This window comes from Grampus griseus (assembly GCF_964374135.1).
Source record: "Grampus griseus genome assembly, chromosome: 16".
Lineage (NCBI taxonomy): Eukaryota > Metazoa > Chordata > Mammalia > Artiodactyla > Delphinidae > Grampus > Grampus griseus.
Window position 1 is genome coordinate 40,309,050 of NC_139010.1, and position 13,846 is coordinate 40,322,895.

The window sequence follows — 13,846 nt, forward strand, 5'->3', positions numbered from 1 at the left end:
TGGGGCGAGGGAACGGAAAGTGTTTCACTAAAACTCTGGACTCAGGTTTCCCTGCAAGTTGGTCCAACGATAATCTCTTGTCAAAAGTAGAAACAGGTTTCTTCACCCTGATGCAAATCATCTCCATGAAAAATGCACTATCATTAAAAAAAAAAAAAATCAACACATGCATGTATTCTGCTTATGAAACAATATCTGTTGGTTTTAGGTATCCTTTTACCTAATGCTTGGTGATATATTATTTGAGAACTTTTTTTCCCACAACTACATTTTTACAGTTTTTAAAAAACTTTTCCATGACTATGTACACATTTTTACATTAATATATAAACTCCATTTTTTACTTGGTTACTTAACACTCTTCCATCAATATTTCTTCTATTTTAATGTCTTAATTTTTAAGTGTAGCCTTAGTCAACCAAACTCTAAAATTGGACGTTCGTTTCTGATGCTTCGTGTACCTGCCAATATTTGTAGAGTTGTTGGCCTCTCTGAAGCCACTTTAGATCAGATAACCCTAAGTGAGGTTACGAGACAGACTGGAGTCTGAGGGACGGGCCAGGCAGGCCCAGGTGCCACCTCCTCGGCCATGTGTCCCTAGGGACAGTCTCAGGTCTCGCCCTGGCTCCAGCAGAGCCTGCCAGTGTCCTCTGGCTCCCTGCTGAGTCTCTCTCTTTCCCGGGAGCTCCCATATCCCCATCAGCTCGCTCTGACCCTCATTCTCTCCTTCCTACTGCAGGGAATTTTCTATTTTTTTAAATTATGGAACATTTCAAATGTATACAAAGGTTCAGAAGATAGTGTAACAAGTGCCTAGCTTCAAAAATCCTGTTTCATATACTCCAATCCATTTCCCCATATACTGCATCACTCAGAAATAAGTCCCAGATGTCATATTTCATTCATAAATATTAGTGTAGGTCTTGCTAAATAATAAAGCTGCTTTTGTCAAATACCGTTATCACATCTAAAACATTAGCAGTAGTCCCTGAATATCATCAAATACCCAGGCAGCGTTCATATTGGCCAAGCTGTCTTATACATGTTGGCTACGGATGGTTTGTTGGAATCAAGATCGAATGAGGGTCTGTGTGTGGCATGTAATCACTGTGTCTCTTTGGTGTCTTTTAATCAATCAGTCCCACCTACTTTGATTTCAATGGCTTATTTGTTAAAGAGATCGGTCACTTGTCCTGTAGAGTTTTCCACACCGCAGATTTTGCTGATTGCTTCCTCATGGTGTCATTTAACAGTTTCCTCTGTCCCTTTTATTCCTATAATCTGGTAGTTAAATCCAGAGTTAGAGGCTTGTTCTGATTTAGGTTTGGTTTTCTGTAAGAACACTTCATGGGTGTTGTGTGTTTTTACAGGAGGCCCCTTGGGGATCATTGTCTTGGTCATTATTTGTCAGGGGTTTGAAAGATGATAATATCCTAGTTCTACCTTTCCTTCTTTATTAGAGAAAGTCTCCTGCGTTCATCACTTGGCTCTTTGGACTCTTTGGTATAGTTCATACAGGAAAGTCAGGTGAAGTACTTGACCCTGTTCAGCTTTTCAGAAGGATGAAGCTGCTCTCTACATCCTCCAAGGAGACAACAGAGGGTTGTTTAAGTCGTTTTGTTTTGTTTTGTTTCAGAATCATTATGAACTCATGAGTTCAAATATATTCAGTGTTTCAATCTATTGTGGATTTTATTTGTACTGATGTAAACTGCTCCATCTGTTGCTGGTGGAAACTCTTCAAAGTCAGCTCCTTACTTGTTTTGATATCAACCCAGCCATGTTACTTAGGCTGCCTGCCTTTGGTGTGACAAGAGGTTTCAGACTCTTCTTACACATTTTCTGCTCCAGATAAGAGAATGTTTGTTCTTTTTAACGAGAGTTCATATTCAGAGACAAAAATCTTGGTACAAAGGAGAGTCATCGTTATGATGTTACTTTTTTAGGTCTTTTCAGCAGGAAATGCTTTTCTTTTTTTAAAAGAAAGTATGTCTTGATTTTACAATTTTGTATATTTGATTTTACACTTTTGTATATTTGATTTTATACAATCTCTTTACTTTATATTGATATCAAATATACAGGTACTGAGTTTTACTTACCGTGTTGATTTTATATCTGCAGCTCTTTTCTCTAACAGTAAAAAAAAAAATCTTGCTTTCTTATGACATTAACATACTTCCTAGTTCACTTTATCTATATCTATCTACATTTCTGAGAACGACTTAAGATTTTACTGTACAGTTAATTTTATGTTCAGGTATATCCTACTTATGAATGTTAAGACAAACTAACGTATTTTAAAATCATTTGAAATAATTCCCCTTTGTGAAATTATGCCCCCTACATATTAGGTTCATTTGTCTCATTTCATTGTCAATTTTTAGGGCCTGATTTTTTTAACTTTTGGTTTGGTTTAGTTTGATAATTAGGTAAGGGGCTGGCATGGCTTCACATCAAATCTACCAAACAAGGCAGACCCTGAGAAGTCTAGCTCTTACTCCCATTCCCACACCTGTGCCCTCCTGTCCCCAGAGGTAACTATTTCAGTTTGGGGTTTATTCTCTTATTGTTTTCCTTTAATATAAGAAAATACATATAAATGCACACACATTTGTATCTTCTACTGCTTGAGTAAATGGTAACATACATAAGATACCATGTTTCTCCCTCTTGCCCTGGGAATTGCTCCTTACAAGCATGGAGAGATGCCCTTTGTCCCTTTCTACAACTGTGTAGTACTCCACTGGGGTGTCTCCCCTCACCACCTCCTCAGCCCCAAGCTCCCAGATTTTACAATCACTGCAGACCTGCTCTTGCCCACCTACCAACCCTGATATAGGCAAGGCAATCAGAATTATAACAGAATAGCTTCATCGGCCTGTTGTACCCATTCATGTGTAGCTCCCTGTGCTAGGCACTTGCCTCATCCCCTTTAACGTTTGCAGCAGTCCTCTGAAGTAAGTAGCAAATGCAAGTTTGAAGAAATCAAATCACATGCCCAAGGTCACACAGCTGCTGATCTGGGAACAGAACCCTTACATCCCCGAGGCCAAAATCTACATTCTTGGCTGTTTCGCTTCTCAGACCCTCCTGGCTGTGCCTCCAGAAGTTCTGTGTGGCTCTGCCAAGCACCAAACAGAGAAGGAGTAGAAACGGATCTACCCGGCATCTGTGACCCACACCAAACGCTTCTGGGAGGCAAGACCTCAGAGAGGCAGCAGGACAGGATGGGAGCCTGCTTGAGCTGAACGAATCCCTGAATCCAAGCCCCAGCCTCACCTTCTCCTGGTTCTGTGACCTTGGGCCATTTATTTACCTCCTTGTGGTACAGCTCTCTTACCTGTAAAGCTAACTCAGAGATGCAATGAGGATGAAGGGGGAGGATGAGTGAGAAGACACCCAGCAGTGCCTGAGGCACAGTGAGCGCTCAGTAGATATTTGTTGAATCAACTTGAATAGGAAGCAGCTCTTGAGCAGCCGCTCCCAGGGAATCATCTATAGCAAGACTGGAAGGGCAGAGCCAACCCAGCTCATCCACACCAGGTGTGTTTTCTTCTCCAAGTGCGGTCCTTGGACCAGCAACATAAGCATCATCTGGAAACTTGCTAGAAATGCACATTCTGAGGGAAGGCCCCAGCGATCTGTGTTTTCACCAGGCCTCCAGGTGATTCAAGAACCACCGCTCAGAGAAAATCTCAGCAACTTGAGTCCATAATGACAGGGAGAGGGGTGAGGCAGTAAGGAACCTAACCTCCAGAGTTACCCCCTTCATTCACTAGCACATAGTGTGTGCAGAGGAGAACAAGGAAGATAAAGTTTGGAAGTCTCACTGCAGCTTGCATTCTGGGGAAGATGTAGACAGAGCATAAACCCAGGACCAAAGAACTGAGATGGTTTCTGTTAATGATCAGTGCCATGAAGGATATAAACAAGGTGGCATGACAGAGGCTGAGGGTCTTTAGATGGGATGGTCAGCTCTCTCTGAGGAAGTGACCCCTGAGCTGCCGTTTGAATGGGGAGAAGGAAGCAGCATATAAAGATAGGGGCAGAGCACTCCAAACACAGGGTCAGCAGCTGCAAAGGTCCTGGGGCAGGACAGAACTACATACATGAAGAGGAGCTAGGAGGCAAGGGTGGCTGGAGCCAGTGTAAGTAGTGATCCTTACCTTGTTCCTTTTCTGAGGTCAGAATAGTCACACTACCCCTGTGCCAGAAGTGAAGGCAGGACAGACAAGAGCCTTCTTCTCCAGGTGCTGCTGGGGGGAAGGGAGCAGGCAATGCCTGGGTGCGCAGAACGGCAAGAGGGCTCACTTGAGTGGGCTTTGGACCCCGGCGCTGCCTCAGATCCAGGCTGCTCTGTGTGATCCCTCCATTGCCTCTCTGCACCGTAGGGAGAAGCAGTTCTTCCAGGAAGGCCCTGCTTCCGTGGCATCTTAATGATTATGGCACCAGGGGAAGAAGAAACGCAGTCTGGGGAGACTGGGACACCGGACTTTGAGACCAGCTCTGCAACCAACTACATAATTTTGGGCAAGGGATTTCACCTCTTTGACCTTGTTCTGCATCTGGAAATAGAGATGGGCATGGCTTCCTCCCAGGATGGTTGGAGGGATCAAAATACACACAGTGTACAAGACAGCTAGCCCAGCATCCAGTGGGCGCTTGAAAAAGAGAAGCTAACACCATTTTCTTCTTCAGTAGCAGAAAGTTTAATTTCTTCAGATCCAGTATTTTACAGATAATGGTAGAAGCAAGTAGGAATGACAATACTAGTGATCTAAGAATACAAAATTCCTGTCTGAACTCAGAGCAGTTGATGATGGAGAAGCTGAGACATTTCCACCATGAGCACATCAGCCCTGACCCCAGGAACGGACTGGCCTCACGGGGCACTGAGGCCTCATGGCAGTGAGGGAGAGGGCCTGTGACCAGGAGAAGAGCTAGCCCAGCACTGTCCTAGAGGAACACATGTGTCATTTAAAATTTGCCGGTAGCCACATGAAAAATGTAACAAGAAACTCGTGAAAACGATCTTAACAGTATATTTTATTAAAGCCGAAATATTCAATGTGTTACCATTTCAACACAGATTCAATACAATACTCAATACAGAATAGGACGAAGAAAATATTTTACATTCTTTTTTTTTCTACTAAGTCTTTGAAATCCAGCGTGTATTTGACACTTACAGCACGTCTCAGTTCAGACCAGCTAGGTTTCCAGCGCTCATTAGCCACACGTGGTTGGTGGTGACGGAAGTGGACAGAGTGGCTCAGGGGTCTGCACACGAGGCCCCTGAGCCGATTCCGTCCCGCCCCTGACTTTGTACAGCCATAGGAGCTAAGCATGGTCTTTACATGTTTAAATAGTTGGGGGTGGGGGAGAATCAAAACCAGAACATTTTGTGATATGTGAAAATGATACGAAATTCAAATCTCTGTGTCCATAAGTAAGGTTTGATTGGAACACAGCCACCTCTTCATCTACAGAGCATCTCTGACTGCTTTTCACAGCTGAGTGGAGCAGTCCTGACAAAGACAATCTGACCCACGAAGCTAAAAACGTGTACTCTCTAGCCTTTTACAGAAAAAGTTTCCTGGCCCGTGCTGCAGGGAGTAGAGCACACCTCCCCCAGCCCCTCCTGACTCATTTCCAGATCCCTCCGTGGGGAGAGATGACTCACGGACACTCCAGATGCACTGGTGGCCATTGTCCCAGCTGGTCACAGTCATTTTGTTGGTGTTTGGGAGTATTTTAATAAGGTGGATTGACTTCGTTTCCCAGCACAGGTTCTGTTTCTTTCATTTACATCTGTCATTATGAAGTCCTAAGCTAAGAGTCCTGAAGGAAAGGCTTCAAGGAGGGCCTCCAGACTGGGTAGCCCTCAGTTGACTTTGACAGCCACCAATCTGGCACCAGGTTGGTCAGATGGGGTGCGCAGCAGCCCTAAGGAAGGGGCCTCAGTGACCTGGGCCAGTGGGCTGTTTTCTAGCTGCGAGTTGCAAACAGGGCGCCCCAAATAAATCCAGCCCCTCTGAGCTAGGCACCGGATGTGCGTTACCATGCACATCCCTTCCCAAAGGCACTAACTCAGAGCTCCTGGTAAGGGGATCCATCTGAAGGAGGGGTCCGATTAATCAGCCCCTCAGCACGTGAGAAGTGTCGTCCTGCAGTGACACCCCATTCTGCCATCAGCCCTGAGGACAGCCTTTTACTGTGCTGACAGGTACAGAATCTCCTCAGTTCCCATAACAAAGCAGTAGCGAAAGAGGTGCCCTGGCCAGACTTCACTCTCTCCCCAGGGAGACACAGGAGAACAGGTGGATGGAAAGAGGCCATGTTCCCTGGACTTAGTGTGGGAGAGTGTTTTGTTAGGGAGGGTGAAACAGAGACGTATAGTCCAGACAGGCTGGAGAGCGAACCCTCATCTGTATCCTCAGTGCCAACATGAGCTGCGTGACATCCAGAACGTCTGCGAGCCTCCGTTTTCTCATCTGGAAAGAGGGGGCATGAACAGTCATCACAGATAGCGAGAAAAGAAATCAGACAGAGCCTGGCAACATAATGACTGCTCAGGAAATATCGGTTCCCCCTCTCTTATCTTCCCCTAGCTCCCCGACGGGAAGCAATTCATGGGGTTAGAGCAAAATGGTACTGGCCCCTAAGATAGAGTGTACGGTGTGTAGGTTAACTTACGTAAGGACTCAGAACAGAGTAGGGCACAGAGTAAAGGTTCTGTATGTGTTTACCGGCATGACTATTTTGTTGTTATTATTATTATTAAGCCTGGGAAATGCACCAACCTCCTGAAGACGTTTATGGAAACAACTCCTAAAGAAGGCCGAGCAGTGGTGAAGAGACCTCTGACAAGCAGCTCAACAAAACCACGTTGCAAGCGTGGAAGAATCAGAGGAGTTGCCTCGTGTTATTTGCAGGGATGTGAACTTCAAACACCCAGCACCAGAAACTGGCCTGAAGGATCCATTCTACGTTGCCCTCCTTTCCAGCTTTTGAATGTTTCTAATTAGTACAGAGGCAGAACAGAGCAGATCTGGCACAGAATTAAATTAGCCAGCATCACGCATGTCCAGGCGAGAGCAAGGCCATTTTCACCCACGCCGTCAGGCAGCTGGGCAGCTCCCACGATGCTCCAGAGGTTCTGCGGAGAGTCAGAGCCAGTGAAGTCACTGCAAGGGGGGAACACTGTAGCACGCCGCCTGAGGACAGCTTTATTTACGCTCTTGCAGAATGTACAAGCGGGTCTTGTTTTTCTGGACGGTGAGGGAGCCGGCTCACATAGCGTTCGTGATGCTACATTTAGAATTGTGTCTTCATTCACATTCTTTCCGTGCAGCTCACAGCTCCTGGACTGGAAGAGAGTGGTCACTTTGCCTGGGCCCATCCCCCGGAAAGATGCCAGCTCTGGCTCATGCAGACCCTGAGCTCCTGGTGGAGCTTGGGCTGAGTTCGCTGGCTGTGTTTTGTGCCTGCGGTGGTCCATGAGCGAGGCACAGGGGGTGTCCGTGGCACGGGGCAGGTGGAGGCACATTCTGGGAGAAATCAGATTCTGCCGCGGTCAGCTGTGGTCAGGCTAGGTGGATACTCTTGGGCCAAGCTCTGAGGCTGCTCCCAGGACAGCCTCTTGCCAGGTCAACTGTGTTTTACTGTTCTCTCCCGACCCCTCCTGCTGACGTCGTTGACAAAGCTGCCAGCTGCAGCCCTGCCCCCTGAAAGTTCTCTGGACCATCCTTACGGTTTTCTTGTCTCAATCAGTCACTTCAAGCAAACACCATCAGCGCCTGACACACAGCAAAGCTCACCGCTTCTAGGATCCTAAGCCAGACATGAGGTCATGTTCTCCACCTGTGAAGAATTAAAAGTAAGCTGGGGAAGAAATGCTGCGAGGAGCGGGAGGAAAGGAAGTGAGGAAAATCAGGGGCCATGCTGAATCATTTCAGCTCAGGTTACTTGCGCCCCAAGGCAAACTCCTCCATAAAATGGGATCTAGTAATGCAACTGTTCCTAAAATCTGGAACAAAATGACTTGGGTCAAAGCAGATAACATACGAACTGGTTATAAATTTATTTCAACATGTAATCGGGAAAAAAATTAGAGCATCAAATCCATGATTTCTTAGGTATTGCTGTTGACCGAAAAGCTCTGTTTTTTTAAAAAGTAAGTCAATTTAAATTCTCTTTATAGAAAGATAAGTAAACAATAGTACAGATGGTTGAAGATGTGGCAAAAATCATGAAAAAAATACCAAGTAAATAACTACCATTTGAGAAGCTTTGCAATATAGAAGCGTATCCGTGTACATGAGCTCATTTGATCTTCAACCCCACAGAACACAGGCAATCTGTCCATCTTAGAGACGAGTAAACTGAGGCACAGAGAGGTTAAGTGATTTGGCTGGTGTCAAATAGCTAGGAAATACAAGGGGCCAGGGCTCCAAATTCTATGTTTTGCTTTTGTTTTGTTTGTTTTGTTTAATGCTGGCTCATCTCTCAGATTGATCTACCAGTTTAGCTAGTGTTGATTTTGACAAGCAGCGGGGGTAGGTGGGGTGGGTAGAATCAAGGGGTTCACTTTGGGTCTCCCTCAAACCACCTCTGAGTGCTGATCAGTGAGCAGGTGTCCCCACAGCCAGGTCCTAAGTTCTTAGGGCAAAAGGTAAGTTTTGAGGCTTCCAAGAGGAGGAGGGGCCGGCTGCTCTTGCTGGTTGGAGGTCTGAACCCTCCATCTACAGGGCAACAAGGAGCTGTTCTTTCTAACTTGTTTGAACTGAAGTGCATAGACCCAGCTCCCTGGGACCCTGGCCACTGGTGGGTTCAAGGCTGGAGGTGGTGCCAGGCCTTGCGTTGGGGCTAGAACTGAGGTTGCTGGCTGTGAGGAGCCCCTGGGGGTAGGCAGGGCAGTCCACAAATAGGTATGGAGGTTCAATACGATACAGACTTCCAAGGGCTTTGGGCATCTCGAAGAGCGGAGCACCTGTCTGGGACTGGGCGCCTCTGCCTTCCCAGGCCATGGGGCAGGGGAGCATGAGAAAGGATCTTGAGAAGAAAGAAAACAAACAAACAAAACCTCTTGCATTAAAACTCTTGTGCTCCTGGTAATGAGTGGACTCTTCCGGGGTCTACTCGGAGAGGGTAAAGACGGCATCCAGGAGCTGGCCCGGCATGAGCAAAGGCAAATGTCTGGGGGTCTGCAGGCAGTTTGGAGAGCAGGTGACCCCAGGCCAAGGCAGGAAGTGGCCATTGGGAAGGCCGATGTAAGCCCACCTTGGAGCTGTGGAGGGACCAGCCCCTCCCAGAGATGGAGAGGAGAGCTCTAACCTGGCAGAAAGGGGTCGGTCCACTGGCACTTGGACCTTGCAAACAACCAGACCTGCCATGGCCAGGCTCATCAAGTGGGCACTTACCTTGCCTCTTCTCTGATTATTTCATATGCTTCTGCAACTGTCACCCTGAAACCCCAGGCTGGCCTTCCCCCAGCCTGCAGCTGGGCGTGTTATTTTGCTCCAAAAGCACAGCCCAGTACGGCTCCTTACTCGAGGAATGCAGGCTGTGGTCCTCGGAGCCGATGATGAAACGGGCTATTTCTGCCCCGGGGCATCAGCAGGCCTCCAGGCGCTGGCTCCAATGCACACAATTTCATGTTTTTAATGTTTCCCTAAACAAATGTTTTCCTTCGCAACTCGGGATATTTTTATTTGGATCTCAGTGCTGGAATCGTTTTAAAAACCATTCTGGATTGAAGCTGGACTCGTGGTTAGGGTCTGGCTAAGAGGCAAGCAATTTCGCACTCCCCAAGTTATCTATTACCCGTGGCCGATCTCGATGTAAAAATAGCTGCTGAGGCTGTTTGTTTAATCTGACTGTTACTTGACACCACGCGGGTGTTGCAGTGGGGACTGTTTGCCTCTTCCCCACCAAGAACACCATTTGGTTTCCCCCGGCTGGGTCTCTATTTAGGTGCGCTTCCCGAACTTCCAGTGTCTGGCCAGCTTCTGGTCACTGATTTTCCTCAGGTGGGCAGGTTTGTGGACAATAAGAGGTCTGGGTCTTGAATCCGTTCCCCTCTATCTTTGGGCCGTCTGGCTGACAAGGGAAGAAATTTTGGCTGCTGGGCAGAGCCGGGCTGCTGGAAGAGTTAGGGTTCTGTCCGGTTCCTGGGAGGCCTGAAGAGCAAGCCGCCGGGACTAGCGGAGAGCGGAAGGTAGGGTCAGATGCTTGTCTGGTTCCCTTGTGCAGGCTGGGAGGCTCAAGCTCCGGCCGGCCCACAGGGATGTGCACTCTGCACCGGCGGGGTTGGGATGTTGCTCTGTGCCAGGGCGCTGTGCAGGGCGGTGTGAGTGGCCAGGGGCATGTCGGGGGCTGAGTTTCTTCAGTGCTGGGTGTGCCGTGGTGCTGGATCGCCGTGTGGACTATGTGGGAACAGAGTACATGGTATAGACGTGTGTGACCTTGTCCTTCCATGCATCTGTCAGGGCGCTCTGCTCCCACATGGCTGACGGGTACAAGCCTTGGGTGTGCCCAGGGCACCGTGTTGTCAAATGGGGGCAACCCCACAGGTCCTGTGGCAGGAGACTGGCTCTCTTGTGTCCCCCAGTGCTGCGCCAGGCAGGATCGTACCAGCTGTAACAAAGAGGACGATTGGTCATCAGGACATTCTGGCCCGTGGACTCTGAGAACATATGTGGCCTCAACAGGGAACCCGCCCACATCCCGGGGGTCCCCAGCCAGACTCCTGCAGGGTGGGCTTAGCCAAATCTAAAATCATGTCTTCTTTTCCTCGTGGAGGAGAACTGGTCATTGAGAAGAGCAATATTGAATATGTGTGGAAATCTAAATAGCCTTTAAAAAATTATTACTTAGGACTTTATAACACCCCCATGGATATTGATAATGGAGGAGGCTATGCATTCGGGGGGCAGGGGCAGGGACAATATGGGAAATCTCCGTAACTTTTACTCAATTGCCCAATTTCGCTGCAAAGCTAAAACTGCTCTAGAAAATAAACGTTATTTTTTTTTAAAAAAAAAAAAGCCTAAATTTATGGATCATTTCTTTGAACATATCTAACCCAATTATAACAAACAATATTTGAAGTAATATTTTTAAAACCCAAAATTATAGGAGTCCTGGAGAGTAGATTAAGCAAATGTTCACATTAAATGAAGTCTGATTTTCCTGCATTTACGTTCCCTTTACTACAGTGGTTGGTAAACCAGGCCCGTGGGCTGGGCTCCTGGTTTTGTAAATAAAGTTTTATTGGCACACGGCCACGCTCGTTCATTTACATAATGTCTATGCTGGCTTTCACACAACTGTCCAGGCTGTGTGGCCGGCAAAAGCAAAATATTTACTCTGCAGCCCTTTACAGAAAATGTTTGCTGACCCGTGTTGTACACGAACACTCCTTGAGATGGGTCAATTTGGTGCACACACAAACAGCAATGAACGTTCTAGCTTGTATAGCAGCCTGTGAGCTGGACCCTTCAGGACCCGTGGCTGGCTCTGGAGCTCCCTGCCCCTTCGTTGGGCCGGTTTTTCCAGTCTAGCTGGTACAGGAAATGTTCAGTTTGCCCCTGGGAGGATTAGCTTGCTGTGGAGTGTGGCCTGGGCTGAGCAGGGCAGATTGCGCTTATCGGGATGGTCTATAAATAGACGTCTCCGGGTGACCCAAGTCCAGCATGCGTCTGCCCCTTGGTCTTCGGGAGGGGAATTATTGTGCCTGCTCACTGGTGACCAGAAGCTCGTTGGGATGGGAGTACCTGTGCCCGCTGGGAGGAGAGCCGAATGCTGGGTCCTGGAAACAGAGGGACTTGGATCCCCTGGGAACCCAGGAGACAGAGGTGTGCGGAGGAGGTAGGGAAGGCCCGATGGCCCCGAGTCCTCCTAGGAAGAGTATGTCCACCCCGATGTCTTTTCACTGGGACTCCAGAGAGTGACCTGGTGTTTTCTGCTTTTTGCTCCTGACCCTAAGGAAGCCCCGGAGACCCTTACAGAAAGGGGAAGCTCCACATCTAGAATTAGCCCTATTCCTCCAGGCTGTGCCAGAAATCTCAGTAACTGAAACCCGCTGGCCAGTGGGGCCAGGCCTGGGCCATCGTCCTCCTTGGCTTTCAGGTCTTCACTCCACCTGCCCAGGATTACTGGAGAGACGAAAAGGGCTTTCAGAGAAGGCTGCCTTGTGGAGACACGCAGTGCTGACATTTCCCGACAGGCTGCAGTGGTCTTGGTTTTATCTCCATCTGAGGGTTCAAACCACATTTCACCAGATCCAGCCAATCCAGAGCCCTGTAACTCAATCTTATGTCTCATTTCGTTAGTTGGGAAAACCCAAAACACCTCTTAGTTTCTGCTTGATCCCAGGGGTTGCAGGACCAGAGCTGGGGGTGCGGGGGGAGGGGGAGGACAAGAGATCATTCAAACCCTTGGATCAAGGCCCCAAAATGGAACATGTGGAGCACTGCTGAGATGTGTCACCCCCAACGTAAGTCATCGCTATCATTCTGGAACATTCCCTGGAGGGGGCTGCATGTGCGAGTACTACATGACAGCGGATGTCAAGGTCGAGACAGAGTGGGTTCACAGCTGGCCTAGGTCCCTAGGCTGAGGGCAGAAGGAGGCTTGGTGCGAAGCGTTTTCCCTTCCGAGCTGCGGACGCCAGAGTGTTTGGGAATCTGAGTGCAAGAGGGGCCCAAGTGTTAATGGACTATGAATGGAATGGCTTTCTCCCCAGGACTTGATACACCTCTCTTTCTCATAGGAAGGGGAAAGGGACCCTTCTGGACCACAGCCCATGAAAGTGGGGAGAAGGCCTTCCCTATGTCCTCCATGCTCTGCTTGGCGCTCCCTGGAAGCTCCAGGCTTGGCCCTCCCTGAGGACTGCACAGCAAAGGGCTTCCGAGCCTACGGAGAGGCAGGCTCCAGCTGTCAGTGGGAGTCCTTGGTTCCTTTGGGCCTCTGCACCCTGGATGCTGTTCCCTAGCGTCCGTGGGTCCCTTTTGTCCCTGAATGGCCCCTTCCCAGTTGGGCTTGAGCTGCTGAGGAACTTCAAGGCTGAGCTAAGAGAGGGATTTCATTTCAGCCATGTCCCATCTTAAAGCCTTCACCTGAAGCTTAAGGAAGGCAAGGGGAGAGAGGAAAGTGAGATTTGCTTGAGCTGCCCAGGGCTTTCCCTACTCCCTGCCCAGTCTAGAGGCTGGTTTCAAGCCTCTGAGCCCTGCCTGCAATGGACAAGTCATACTGGAGCTGCCCCTTGGCTTACCCTGACTTGGGGCAGCTTGGCCACATGTAGCACCACCAGCTCGTCCCTTGCCCTGGCCCTGTCTACCCCTCTCTGAAGCAGGTTAGCCCCAAAGGCTGCAGCAATCAACGGGTCAAAATTCAGACCCACTGGGCTAAACCCACAGGTTCAGAGCCATTTCTCACCCTCAGTGTCCCACCAAGTTCACCACGGCAATCTGGCTGCGTTACTCCTGTATACAAAACACTTACGTAGATCTCTGGTTATATTCTCACATCCAGCATGCAAGGTTTCCCCAGATTAGTTCCAGTGATGGCCTAGGAGATGCAGGCATGGTTTTCGAGGGGAATGCCCGCCATACAAACACCGGGACTGCTAAAGGTCAGCTGATGCCCCTTCAGAATGAAGGGACTGAGCGGTTTGCTCAGGCACAGAAACCAGACGGAGAGGGCAAAGGTACAAGGTGGTTCCGAGGACAGGGAAGCCTCAGGGGTTCTGGGTAGCCACTGCCTCGCTTCTCTCTCTCTCTTTTATGTTGGGGAAAGGCAGTCGTCCTTGTGACCCCGTGCCCGGGCCCTGGCTTGAGCA

General features: G+C 48.6%; 1 protein-coding gene across 10 annotated transcripts in view; it reads left to right on the forward strand.

The window, feature by feature from the left end:
• LOC309834828 (cardiac-enriched FHL2-interacting protein) overlaps window positions 1-13,846 on the forward strand; it is a 61,751-nt gene that overhangs the window by 25,594 nt on the left and 22,311 nt on the right. For 2 of the 10 annotated variants that reach the window (XM_082673947.1, XM_082673950.1), the window contains exon 1: window positions 9,952-10,222. The exons of 2 other annotated variants lie outside the window; for them this stretch is intronic. The gene's annotated coding sequence lies outside the window, so the exon portion shown is untranslated. Of the gene's footprint in view, window positions 1-7,753; window positions 7,883-9,932; window positions 10,223-12,435; window positions 12,503-13,846 lie in introns of those variants that run through there. 6 more of the 10 variants (XM_082673954.1, XM_082673949.1, XM_082673953.1 and 3 more) reach the window with 6 other exon arrangements.